Source organism: Salvia hispanica, chromosome 5 (assembly GCF_029641045.1).
Source record: "Salvia hispanica isolate PSC_SH4W2 chromosome 5, Shi_PSC_v1, whole genome shotgun sequence".
Lineage (NCBI taxonomy): Eukaryota > Viridiplantae > Streptophyta > Magnoliopsida > Lamiales > Lamiaceae > Salvia > Salvia hispanica.
Window position 1 is genome coordinate 17,379,400 of NC_142696.1, and position 11,589 is coordinate 17,390,988.

Consider the following 11,589-nt stretch of genomic DNA (forward strand, 5'->3'; position numbering starts at 1 on the left):
GAACAATACTATTAGTACAATACAAATAAATATATATACAGACGTAAGATGCCAATGTCATTGGTCTTGGTGTATTTAAAAACGCCAAATAAATTGGTTCTTATGTTTAATCATATTTTAATAGCATTGGCGTTTTTTCCATTTCTAGAATGCCAAAAAATACCCCTTAAAGAGACCTTATTTCTAAATTGACCCTGCATTCCAAAAATTTCGGGATTCATTAGATTTTCTTTTGGTGAACTCAAAACTTCTTATTTATACTCTCTCGCCCAAGATGTCCACATTTTCTTTTACTTTATTTCACTCAATGTGTTCGCTTTCTATATTTTGAAATAATTTTTTTTTTCTTTTATCCTTATTAATCAATTACTTTTTATCTCGTGCTATTTAGGAATATGAAAATTTTCAGTAGGACAGAGAGAGTTATAAAAATGTCTTACTATAATTTAAGATGTCTTTCATCTTCTATTTACTTTTCTATTTCTCCCTCTAATTTGTAATTTATTTATCTTTTTATGGAATGCATATTTACATATGTTGTAATAGGCATGTATGTGTGCATGTTGCGTTTGTTAGTCAAAATAATTATGCAAAGATTCCAACCATATAAATACTCGGAAAATAATGATTGTTACTACTATTTGTTAGGACTTAGGATGAAAACGTTTCCCCACTGTTTCTCCATAGGAAAAAACACCCTATTAATGAGTAATGAAGAAAAATAGTAAGAAAAAATAATTGTACTTGCGGTATAAAAATTGGTACCGGAAGTCTTAAAGAATAAAATTTGGTACTGATCTATACCTTTCATTGAAGAATCAAGTTCCATCAAAAAGAAAATAAGTAGTTAGAGTTTCCTGCTTTACAAGAAATTAAAACTATACATATACGCCTAGACAAGAAATTATTTATATGAGTACTGATGTATATACCCGTGCCTCCTTTCTTTCCTCTCCTATCCTTTATTATCTATAATAAAAACAAAAGAATGAGTGAAATTCTTTTTTATAGATAATAAATTTACAACCTAGAAAATATCTTTTTAACAGACGTATGGATGAAAAATGGGAGGTGATAATGACCAACACCACGAGCCCCTGCACTTTTTGTAAAGAAAGGAGGAGCCACAAGTCAAAATCATGGTCCCTTTCCCTTTGACGAAAATTGGTCCTGCTTTTTCTCCCACTTTTTTTTTTTTTTTTTTTTTATGTATTTCTCTTGTAATAATTTATATGTTCAAATTTTGATCGATAAGCTCAAGAAATTGATCGATAGCTTTGTCCTCTTATGTGGTCTTCTCTATCCATACTCTAATTCAAGATTGTGATAGAGAAGATAAATTGTGGATGGAATTAATATGAACTATACATAATATGAAGCATGGTTGTAGTCTTGTACATACGACTGACATTTTCGACATGACATGAAAATTCGACACGAACATGCACGAAATTAATAGGTCTGGATCAAACCTTATTGGATTTGGGTCCTTATTGGATCGATCTAATGAGGGTGTCTCCGGTGGCGCCCCTCCCACTAGGACCTCCACTAGCCCTTCCCACAAAAACTGTCTGTCACGTCAGCACTAGCCCTTCCCATTCCACTGCCACATCACTAGCCCTTCCCACTGCACTAGCCCTTCCCACTAGGACTTCCACTAGCCCTTCCCGCAATTAAATTAATTCACAATTAAAATTAAAATTTATAGAATTAAAATTAAAATTTAAACTTCCACAAGAGTTTTTTTTTAAAAAAATAAAAATTAATGCGGACGTCCGACCTTCGCCACAGCGACGAACGTCCGGTCGGACGTCGGGCTGAGGGGCGAGCCCATGGGATGGGCACTCGGGACGGGTATGGGCGCCCTTCCCGTTCACAGTGGCGGACGTCCGGTCGGACATCGGCGACGTCCGCCATTGGAGACACCCTAAGAACCAATGATTTTAGGTAGGGTTCAGATAACCCATTAAGAATCATATTATTATTTTATTATTTAAAGACACACTTTAATCTTATTATTTATGTTTAAATCGTTAAAAAGTTTTAATCATATCAAATTTTATTGTGTAATATCATGTTTGGTTCGTCATCGTGTTGTGTCAACTCAAATTATATAGTATCGTTAACGGCAAGACTGGAAATTTCCGATGACATGAACAAGCACGAAGTTAATGAGTTTGAGTCCTTATCGGACGACCTAATAAGAACCTGATAACGATCCAACCTACATAGCAACACAATAATCTTAATTTCTTGATTTGTTAGCCCTAGTTGTAGAGACTCTTGTGATATTTGACAACACAATAATCTTAATTAATCTGCTTGTTGATTATAGCATGTTATATTTTTGTGGTCCATTCCTCTTTGTTTCACCTTTAGTTTCTACATAGCAAAAAGCAATGAACATGCACGTGTGCTCCATGTGATCGCTCACACAAGTCATCTTTTAGACCCCCAAATGGATTGATATTATGGAAGAAGAAATTATGCTTTTAGGTGTGCATGACCATCAATATTTTAATTAGATAATGCATTTGCATAGACACCAAGTTTAATAGGTATACGTTGCAATTGTTTAACACCTCAATTATTGGAGTATAATAGGTTGCAAGAGGTATCACTACTCACATGACGCAGTTTCCTATATAATTCGTTTACTACTATTAGGATCCTGTATTTTTAATGATGATTAAAGTTAATTGCTTTGTAATCATTGGTGTTCTAGCTAGAGAGGTTACTAATATAATAATTAGTAAGTTAGAGCATATAACTGCATAACACGTAGAATTGGGACAATTAATCTTATCACTCAGGTGGATCTAAATCATTATGATGAGCTTAGATCATCTAGTCCATAGTTGATGTCTCAAAGACATTTCATATTTGGAAACTTTGAAATATTTACTACCATTCATTTGTTATCAAATTTATATTTAATTAATAGTTCAAAATATCAAAATTTAGGAGTTGGTAATTGTCAATTGATGTAAATCATGTAATCTACGGTTTAGATATTTCAAAAAATCTTTGAACTAAATTAGTGATCATCCTAGTAACTTGAGCCATAGATGAACATTAAACATGGAATAAGTAAATAAGTTAATGAAAGCAACGTCCAAGAATTCACTTGTTTTATTTTATCATTCTTCCAAGTTGAATCTTGTTTACTCCTTTTCTTTAGTTTTAAATCATAAAATCATTTAATTCAGATTCTAAATAGTACTATAAAGTATAAAATAGTCCAATCATAGTACTTAAGCCCCGTTTGATAGCTATATTTCATTATGAATATTATTTATTACGACTTTACTTATTGTTTGATCTACAAAATAAATTAACCACGAGCCCGTATTATTTTTTCAGCCCGGAGAGGCCCGCACTGTTTTCTATGTTTTGATAGTATAATTGAACCAACCAAGGAGGTGGCTTTATGTATCTGCAATAAAAATCCAAGGAAGATAATTTAGTTTAATCTAATTACCCTTAATTAATTAGGTAAATTAGTCTTCTCTCCGCAAGCAAAATCACCTTCTCTTTCAAGCAAAATCTGACGCAGTCCTCCATATTAATTTTCATAGGAAGCAAGTGAAGATGAGTAGTTTTGCAGATCACTATGAATAATTCTTTATTCAATTTGTCAATATGTAGGAGAAAAAATTTCCTAGTCTAGATATACCAAGGTGGAATGATGATGTGGTATGTCCCATCTATAATATATTGACAAATGAAAATATACATAGCTCCATTTCCAGTTGGAAATTACACCTCCACACATGCTAATTGTCAAAATTTTTAATATAGAAATTATGAATATCCCATATATAATATATGTATTCTTATTAATACCGACTACATATTTATTTTAATTATTAATCTAAATGTTCTTTTATACTACATCATGCCATAATTATTTATTTATCTAAATGTTATTTTATATCATTACATAATTATGTATAATCGAAACTTAAATTTAGTCTTCTTAATCAAGTAAAATTATATATTGATCATCTTATTATTATTAACTACCTTTACATTTTAACATGGCATATAACTAAAAATACTTAAGCTATAAAATAGTGATTAATATATACCAAAAAAAAAAAAAAAAAACTTAAGCTATATGGCAATATTTATTCTGTTCAATGCTATCAATTAAAGAAAAAATATTCCCGTGAAACGTGATTACACTCTATTACGTGTGTTCACATATATATACATTAAAAATATATATTACGTATATAATGAAATAGTTCCATAGTTTACAACTGCAGTAATTATTTTTTCAGTTGATGGAAAGATAATTGGAGATTTAAGTCGTATCGTTTTATGCATAGTATTATATATGGAATCCTCATAATTTCCATACTAAAAATTTTGACAATTAGCATGTGTGGAGGTGTAATTTCCAGCTAATAGTGCAGTTATGTATATTTCCATTTGTAAAAATATTATAGATGGGACACACCACATCATCATTCCACCTTGGTATGTCTAGATTAGGGAATTTTTTCTCCAATGCATGGATACTTTGTATTGCACATAAAAATTACCTTTCCAAGACATAAGTTTGTTGAGTTACAGTGTATTTTGTTAAAGTTTGATTGTGTTGTTAATCTTGGCGGTAGGTGCAAAATTCGGTTTTTTTATGGGTTAATAATTTGGTAATTAATGATTTTTTATTGGGATAAACAAGAAATTAAATTATTTGCATAATTAATCTAATACTAAGAAATGATATTTAGCCTAAACAATATTGCATCAATAGTCTTGCGGGCTTACTCTACTTTGAGCTAAAAAGCCTGAGATTTTGGGCCAAAATGTCAGCCCATTTCATTATATTTACTTAGTCAATATATTAAAAATATGACTAAACTATTGAAAATATTATTCAGACTTTAAATTTTTTTTATTTACTTGTGTTCAATAAAATATATTCAATAAAGTTATCATTTAATTATTGCCGTATTTAAATTAATGTCAATTGTAGAATGATTTAGATTTTTATTTATTTTTATCATTAATGGACTTAACTTTTATATAGCTTGATGGCCCAAATGCCACTAGGTTGAGCTTATAAAAGATTAGCTCAATTGATTTTCGCCTGGGCTCGTAAAATTACATATCCCAATATAGAGAAAAGCATAAGCTAGATAGTAGTATCATAAAATGAGAAAATTGAACAAAATATAAGGGTTCTATTGTACCAAATTTACAGTGAACCTCTTTAGAGAATCTTTCTATAGGCAACTTAGCACTCTGTTACGCCCGCATTTTACTAAGGATAATAAAATATGGTTAACTGTGACCGGGGATGGGAATTAAAAAGAGGGGATAGAAATTGGGGAAAATAAACATGGGTAGATCATATAATCAAGGATTATTTGAAAAGAATATACTTTGAATAGACTAGCTCGATCATAACGACTCGAGTTAGTGATTCATACAACACAACTTTATCAAACATCAGAGTCACGTAGAAGTGAATTGCTTCAATGCACAGCGGAAATGACTGAAACACGGTTCCATGTATGAAGACATGAACCTCCGAGAGTACTGCATAAGAATAAGAATAAGCCCCACTTTGAATCAGCACCCTCCACTTCATCACAGCTCAACCTGCACATTTAGAAATACATGCAGGGCTGAGTACAAAAAGTACTCAGTGAACACATTGCCGAAAGATACACATATACATTTATAAAAATATTGTTAAGCCATCGTTAGAGTAATCCTTGAGGGTTTTCCTTTAAAAGACCCAAGCTTACTAAATTCATTTACTTAAAAAGTTCGTCTGATCAGACTTCATTCCTTTTGTAATTTGCCATATCTGAACATTCCTTCTTGTGTCGGGAAAGTGGCCACTTTCCACGGACATCGGACCGGCCAACCATCTCGATGACACACAGTCCACGTGTACACTAGTCCGAGTAGGGACTCTCCCCTTGCTGGGACCCGAATTCGATTCTTACTTTGATTGGCATAGCACATTCGGTATAACCAACACAGATAGACATCATTACATAAAACCAAAACAATTTATGGCAAGACAATATCATTTGCATGGATAAATATTATCTCAAAATATTTCATACTTTCATTTGTATATAAATACGAAAGTTCACCTTGTATGCTTCCAAACTCCGTAAAATAATACTAACTCACTTGGAGTTACGTTCCTCGCGATGGACCTTGTCCAATAAAAGATAATTATGATTTAACTTCAAGAATTAAATAAAAGCATATGATATGCACCTAGGATATGCATTCTATCTTCTTGTTCTTTCCAACGTTATTCCTTTCACTTAATTAAATGGAGAGATCACTTAACTAAATAAAATCAAGACTTTACTTTAACCAACTTACGCAATCATACATATTTAAATTAATTCAAGGGAGTATAAGCCCAAGAAATTAATTTAATCCAAGCTAAATCTTAACTAAATCAAGTATAGTCTAATAACTTAACTAACCCAAGAAGAAACTAATTCATAAACATGGACTCATATATCATTTTTATTCTGGCCCAAGCACTTAATCAATTTAACTATCTTGGCCCAAAGAATTAAATTAAGAGGTCTAACTTATTTAATTTAAAGAGGCCCAATCTTGAAATAAAACTTAAAGCCCAAAATAATTAAAATAAGAGCCCAAGACTTCAAATAAGAAAATCCTACTCTCATTCTCTCCTCTCACTCCCTGCGCCCTGCGCCTCCTCTCTCTCCCAACGTCTCTCTCTCTCTACTCCCTCGGTTCTGCCGGACTGTAGCCGCCGGAGATGGCCAGCCACGCCTCCGGCGGAGTCGCCGACAACCTCTCCTCTCCTTCTTCTCCCTTGCTGCCCCTTTCTCGGTCAGCCGCTGCCCATCTTACGCTCGGCCTTCATCCGGCGACGAGCTGGTCCCACCAGCCGCCGCCTGCCACCGCCGCCGCCGCCGCTGCATACACGGCGGTCTCACCGCCGTCGCCACCCACCGTCGATCGAGAGAGGTAAGGTTCTCACATCCCTTTTTATTTAATTTTTTCTTACTAAAGATTTTATTTTGAAAACACAAAACTTAGTATCTGATTTCGAAAGTTGTAGAACCGGATAGATCGTGAAAAGAAGATCGAAAAGAAATCAATTTTGTCGTCGCTCGCCGGAAAGTCGCCGGACAGCCGCCGGAGCGTCGTCGACGTCGCCGGGCAGAATCTTCGGCTTGAGGTGAGGCTCCTATTTCTCTAATTACTTTGTCGATTCTATGACTTTGCATATATGGTATGTAAATTAAGCTCAACTTAGAATAAAAATGGTTTTTCACACTTTGAAAGAAAGAGTTGAAAGATTGATTAGGAAGCATGCTTCGTTGTGATTCTATGTTCTATATGATTTCTTGCTAAAATGACATGCTTGATGAAATCATGCTTGAAAAGAATTGAAAAGATTTAAAGGGAGTTTTGAGAAAATCCTACCTCAAAAGAATGATAAAGATTGTTTGATTTGTGCTCCAACTTGAAAATACTCCTCCCCTTGCTTGCTTGAAAACTTATTCGTAGAAGAAATTTTGAGTGTATAAAATCTTAGTGGAAAGCTTGTGTGTTTGAATTTGATAGATGAAAACCATTCATGTTTTATACTACAAGAAAATAAGGATCATCGTCCCATTGTAAAACACGTCTCGATCATGGTTTAACACGTACCTCTTTGCATGTAGTAACTCTCTTCGTTCAAAACACGTAGGTAGCAAATCCCTTGTTGATCAACACGTAGGTGATGAGTCTTTACTATGTAATTCATTTCGCTATACATTTGCATATCTTCCGTGGCACGTTCGTCTACATCGTGAAGGATGTTTTTGGCCCATTCTATTGAAATCTTAATGTGCATGAATAGTCTTTAACTATTCATCACCATTCCTTACTATTTACACTATGCATGAAGAGATACACTAATAATTACATGTATATACATATATATCCTTTCGTATGTATTGGTGCCACTTTCAAATGAATAGTCATCTTTGTCTTTGATCATCATTCATAGTGACTAGATTGGATAAAAATGAAACCATCCTTTTTACCGTAACCTTATTTCCTTTACTTGTGTAGGATCATGATTTGAAGAAAAAGGATGGCATCTAAAGAGTGTAGCTTTGGTTCTCCGAGAAGCCATTATTCTTCTTTGTATAAATATAGAAACATGTAGTATTTTTCTCACTTGTATAGAAGAGACTCTATTATGTATAAATAGACATTCAATATATACTTCTACTATAATTGTATATGGACAATTATTTCATAATTTCTTCTATGTTCTTGCATTACTTCTCTATCCTTAAATTGTACGCCCAATTTCTATTCAGGATCCTCATTGTTTGTGGATCTTGATGTTGATTGGACTATTTAACATCACATATATACCAAGAAAATAGTCTAATAAACAAATACTATATGGGATTAGCATTCATTGAGATTTTCACGTGCACAAAGAACTATATAAAGATTATAAGCTGGAGATGAAAAATTGCTTCAATAGCACATAAATAGAAAATTCAACTAAGTGCATCCGCAATGGTCGGCTAGCGACCGGCTAGTCGATTCTTCGCGCTGGCCGGTCGGCTAGTCGAACCATTGTAGGCGGCGAGCGGTATACCGGCCAGCCGATCGGCGTGGGCTGACCGATTGGTGGGTGCTGACCGATGCGCTAGTTGATCGGCTAGCCGCCATTGTGGCGGCCCGATCGGCCAGCGCCGATTTTTGTATTTTTTTTTTACAAACCTATATAAACGCGATTTTCGTTTCATTTTCATTTGCACCACTTGTTTTAACGAATTTTCTCTCTCTCTAACTTTCTGTACAAGAGCATCATCGCGCGATGAATAACGCGGGTGGTAGCGGTGGTGGTAGTGGTGGGGATGCTGAGGAGTACGAACGGAGGATGAACGAGGCTATGAATGCCTACATGAACCGCGAGATGGAGCGGTACATGCGTAGGGTGGAACAGCAGGCGATACCTCGCCCTCCACGAGTTGTCCACCGCCGAGCAGTGATTGATCGGGATCACGTAGCTGCACATCAACGGCTGTACGACGACTACTTTTCAGAGAACCCGCGGTTTCCCGCCAACATGTTCCGGCGGCGTTTTAGAATGCGCAGGGAGTTGTTTATGCGCATCGTTGGGGCATTAGAGCGTCAATATCTGTGTTTCTGCTTCAGGCACGATGCGGCTGGCAGACACGGCCACACCCCTATTCAAAAGTGCACAGCGGCAATCAGACAGTTGGCCTACTGAGGCGCGGCAGACATGTGGGATGAGTACCTCCACATCGGTGAGTCGACAGCCCTGAAATGTCTGAAGGAGTTCTGTGGGGGCGTGATAAGCGTTTTCGGTGAGCAGTACCTTCGAAGCCCTACTCCCGAAGATTGTCAGAATTTGATGCAGATGCACGGGGAGAAGCATGGGTTCCCCTGGATGTTAGGCAGCATAGACTGTACGCATTGGGAGTGCAAGAACTGTCCGACTGCCTGGAAGGGGGCCTACACGACCGGCTACAAGTCAAAGAATCTCACGATAATCCTCGAGGCCGTAGCTGATTACCGGTTGTGGATCTGGCATGCGTATTTTGGGGTAGCCGGGTCGAACAACGACCTCAACGTCCTGAACTCGTCTCCCCTCTTCAACGAGAAGTGCCAGGGCGTCGGTCCAGCCGTCTCATTTGTGGCCAACGGCAACCGGCATGATATGGGCTACTACTTGGCGGATGGGATATATCCTCAGTGGCCGGTCTTTGTGAAGACGATCAAACAAACAAGTGATGAAAAGAAGGCCTACTTTGCGGAACGACAGGAGTCGGCGCGCAAGGACGTGGAGCGCGCATTTGGTGTGCTCCAGTCTCGATGGGCGGCAATTAAGGGTCCAACGCGTTTGTGGGATGTCGGATGCGTTTCCCAGATAATGTACGCCTGCATTATCCTGCACAACATGATCGTCGAAGACGAAGGCGTACAACTGACTAGTTGGGTCAATGACGATGAAGCCGGTCCAAGCCACGGAACGGCCACCCCTAGTGTACGACGTGGGGTACCTCTCGATGAAGCCGGCCGCCTCAAGGAATTTGCCAACATGCGCCAAGTGGATGCTCATATTCAACTCCAAAAGGATATAATTGAAGAGTTGTGGGCACGGAGGATTGCACGACGATAGTTTTTTTTCTTTATTATGTACCTTCTTAAATGTAATTTTTTTTATCTATGTACCTTATTTTAATGCAATTAATGAATTTTCCCGTATATGTGTCGTAAATTTAATTGCGTAATTTAATCGTAATTTTATTTCCGTAAATGTAGTATATTTTGAATTATTTTTATTGCGGCTGGCCTATGGCTGACCTAAATCTGATGTGGCAGGTGGATTTTTTAGTGTTACTGACGTGGTAGGGGAGAGAATGACTGGCCTATTGCTGGCCTAAGCACCATTGCGGATGCTCTAAATCTGACGTAAAAATAGCGTTTTAACCGTATCTCCCTACACGTAGGTGTGTTCGATAATATTTGAACTAATCTACACATGACATCTATCTCCTATTCGATGGATATCAATACTCATATTTAGAGCACATGATTGGATATCAATACTCATATTTAGAGCACATGAATATCATTTTGTTTGAATTAAAAAAACATGCAACTTGATTTGTCCCCTTGACTAATTCCTTTCAATCTGATTATTATATTGATCGAAAGAGATGTAAGATTTTGGCTATTTCTATTATATTCTTTTTTAAACGGCGATTGAAGTTAAAACAGCAATTTTCTCCATTCCCTTACCACATTGATAATATATTACTCTGTGAGTACATCAGTCAATAATTCAAATCGTATTCAAGGTATCTATATATGTATTTTGTAGAAATTGTATATGGATAAAATGATTGCGACTTAACCATTATTGGCGAGAAATTGGTCCACACGCTAATTTAATTATAGGATGTTTATGAATTAATGGAGCAAAAATGATAGTATCACATGTGGGGTACTGGGGTCCTATTCTAATGCTTATAGCACCCTAATCCAAAATTAATACTAAATTTCAACCCTTGAATTTTAAAATGAGTGGATGAGATTAAAGTTCACAAATCTCAATAAATAGTAGACAAAATATTAACAAAAAAGTAATATCGTCATTATGTTATCATATGATAATTTTCGTGGGTGTTTTTTTATATCAACATTGTGTATTACAAATATCAACAATATGACATTAGAATATCAACACAAGGACAAGAAAATATCAACACATTTTTATTGAGATTGGACATGCATAATATTGAGATTTTGCCTACAATATATTGAGATTTTTTGTTGCATTTTGATAAAAACTGCTTATCGACATGTACGAAAATTGAAATATAATTTATTAAATTTCATCACCCGAACATCGTCGGAACATATGCAATTGAGATCTCGTTGGAATCCTTATTAAATTATCTTTAATTTGATATATTTTTTGCGAAAAAATAATTTAAATTGAGAGAGTTACATAAATTTAAAGATTTGAGATGATTTTGAGGAGAGAGAAAGTAGTTAGTTATAATTACTATATATAGGATTTCA

The 11,589-nt window shown here is 35.7% G+C and overlaps 2 long non-coding RNA genes across 3 annotated transcripts; one reads left to right on the plus strand and one right to left on the minus strand.

Annotated features, from left to right (window-relative positions):
• Window positions 1–5,175: 5,175 nt before the first annotated feature.
• LOC125186263 (uncharacterized) lies at window positions 5,176–7,596 on the minus strand. Its single transcript, XR_007170395.2, has 3 exons — window positions 7,450–7,596; window positions 6,123–6,188; window positions 5,176–5,616 (listed from the first exon to the last, which is right to left on the minus strand). It is a non-coding gene; the product is annotated as an uncharacterized LOC125186263 (long non-coding RNA).
• LOC125186264 (uncharacterized) lies at window positions 6,681–8,297 on the plus strand. Of its 2 annotated transcripts, none has more exons than XR_007170396.2 (3): window positions 6,681–6,987; window positions 7,076–7,201; window positions 8,086–8,297. It is a non-coding gene; the product is annotated as an uncharacterized LOC125186264 (long non-coding RNA). The 2 variants fall into 2 exon arrangements; XR_007170397.2 differs by having other exon boundaries at window positions 7,082–7,201.
• Window positions 8,298–11,589: the final 3,292 nt, after the last annotated feature.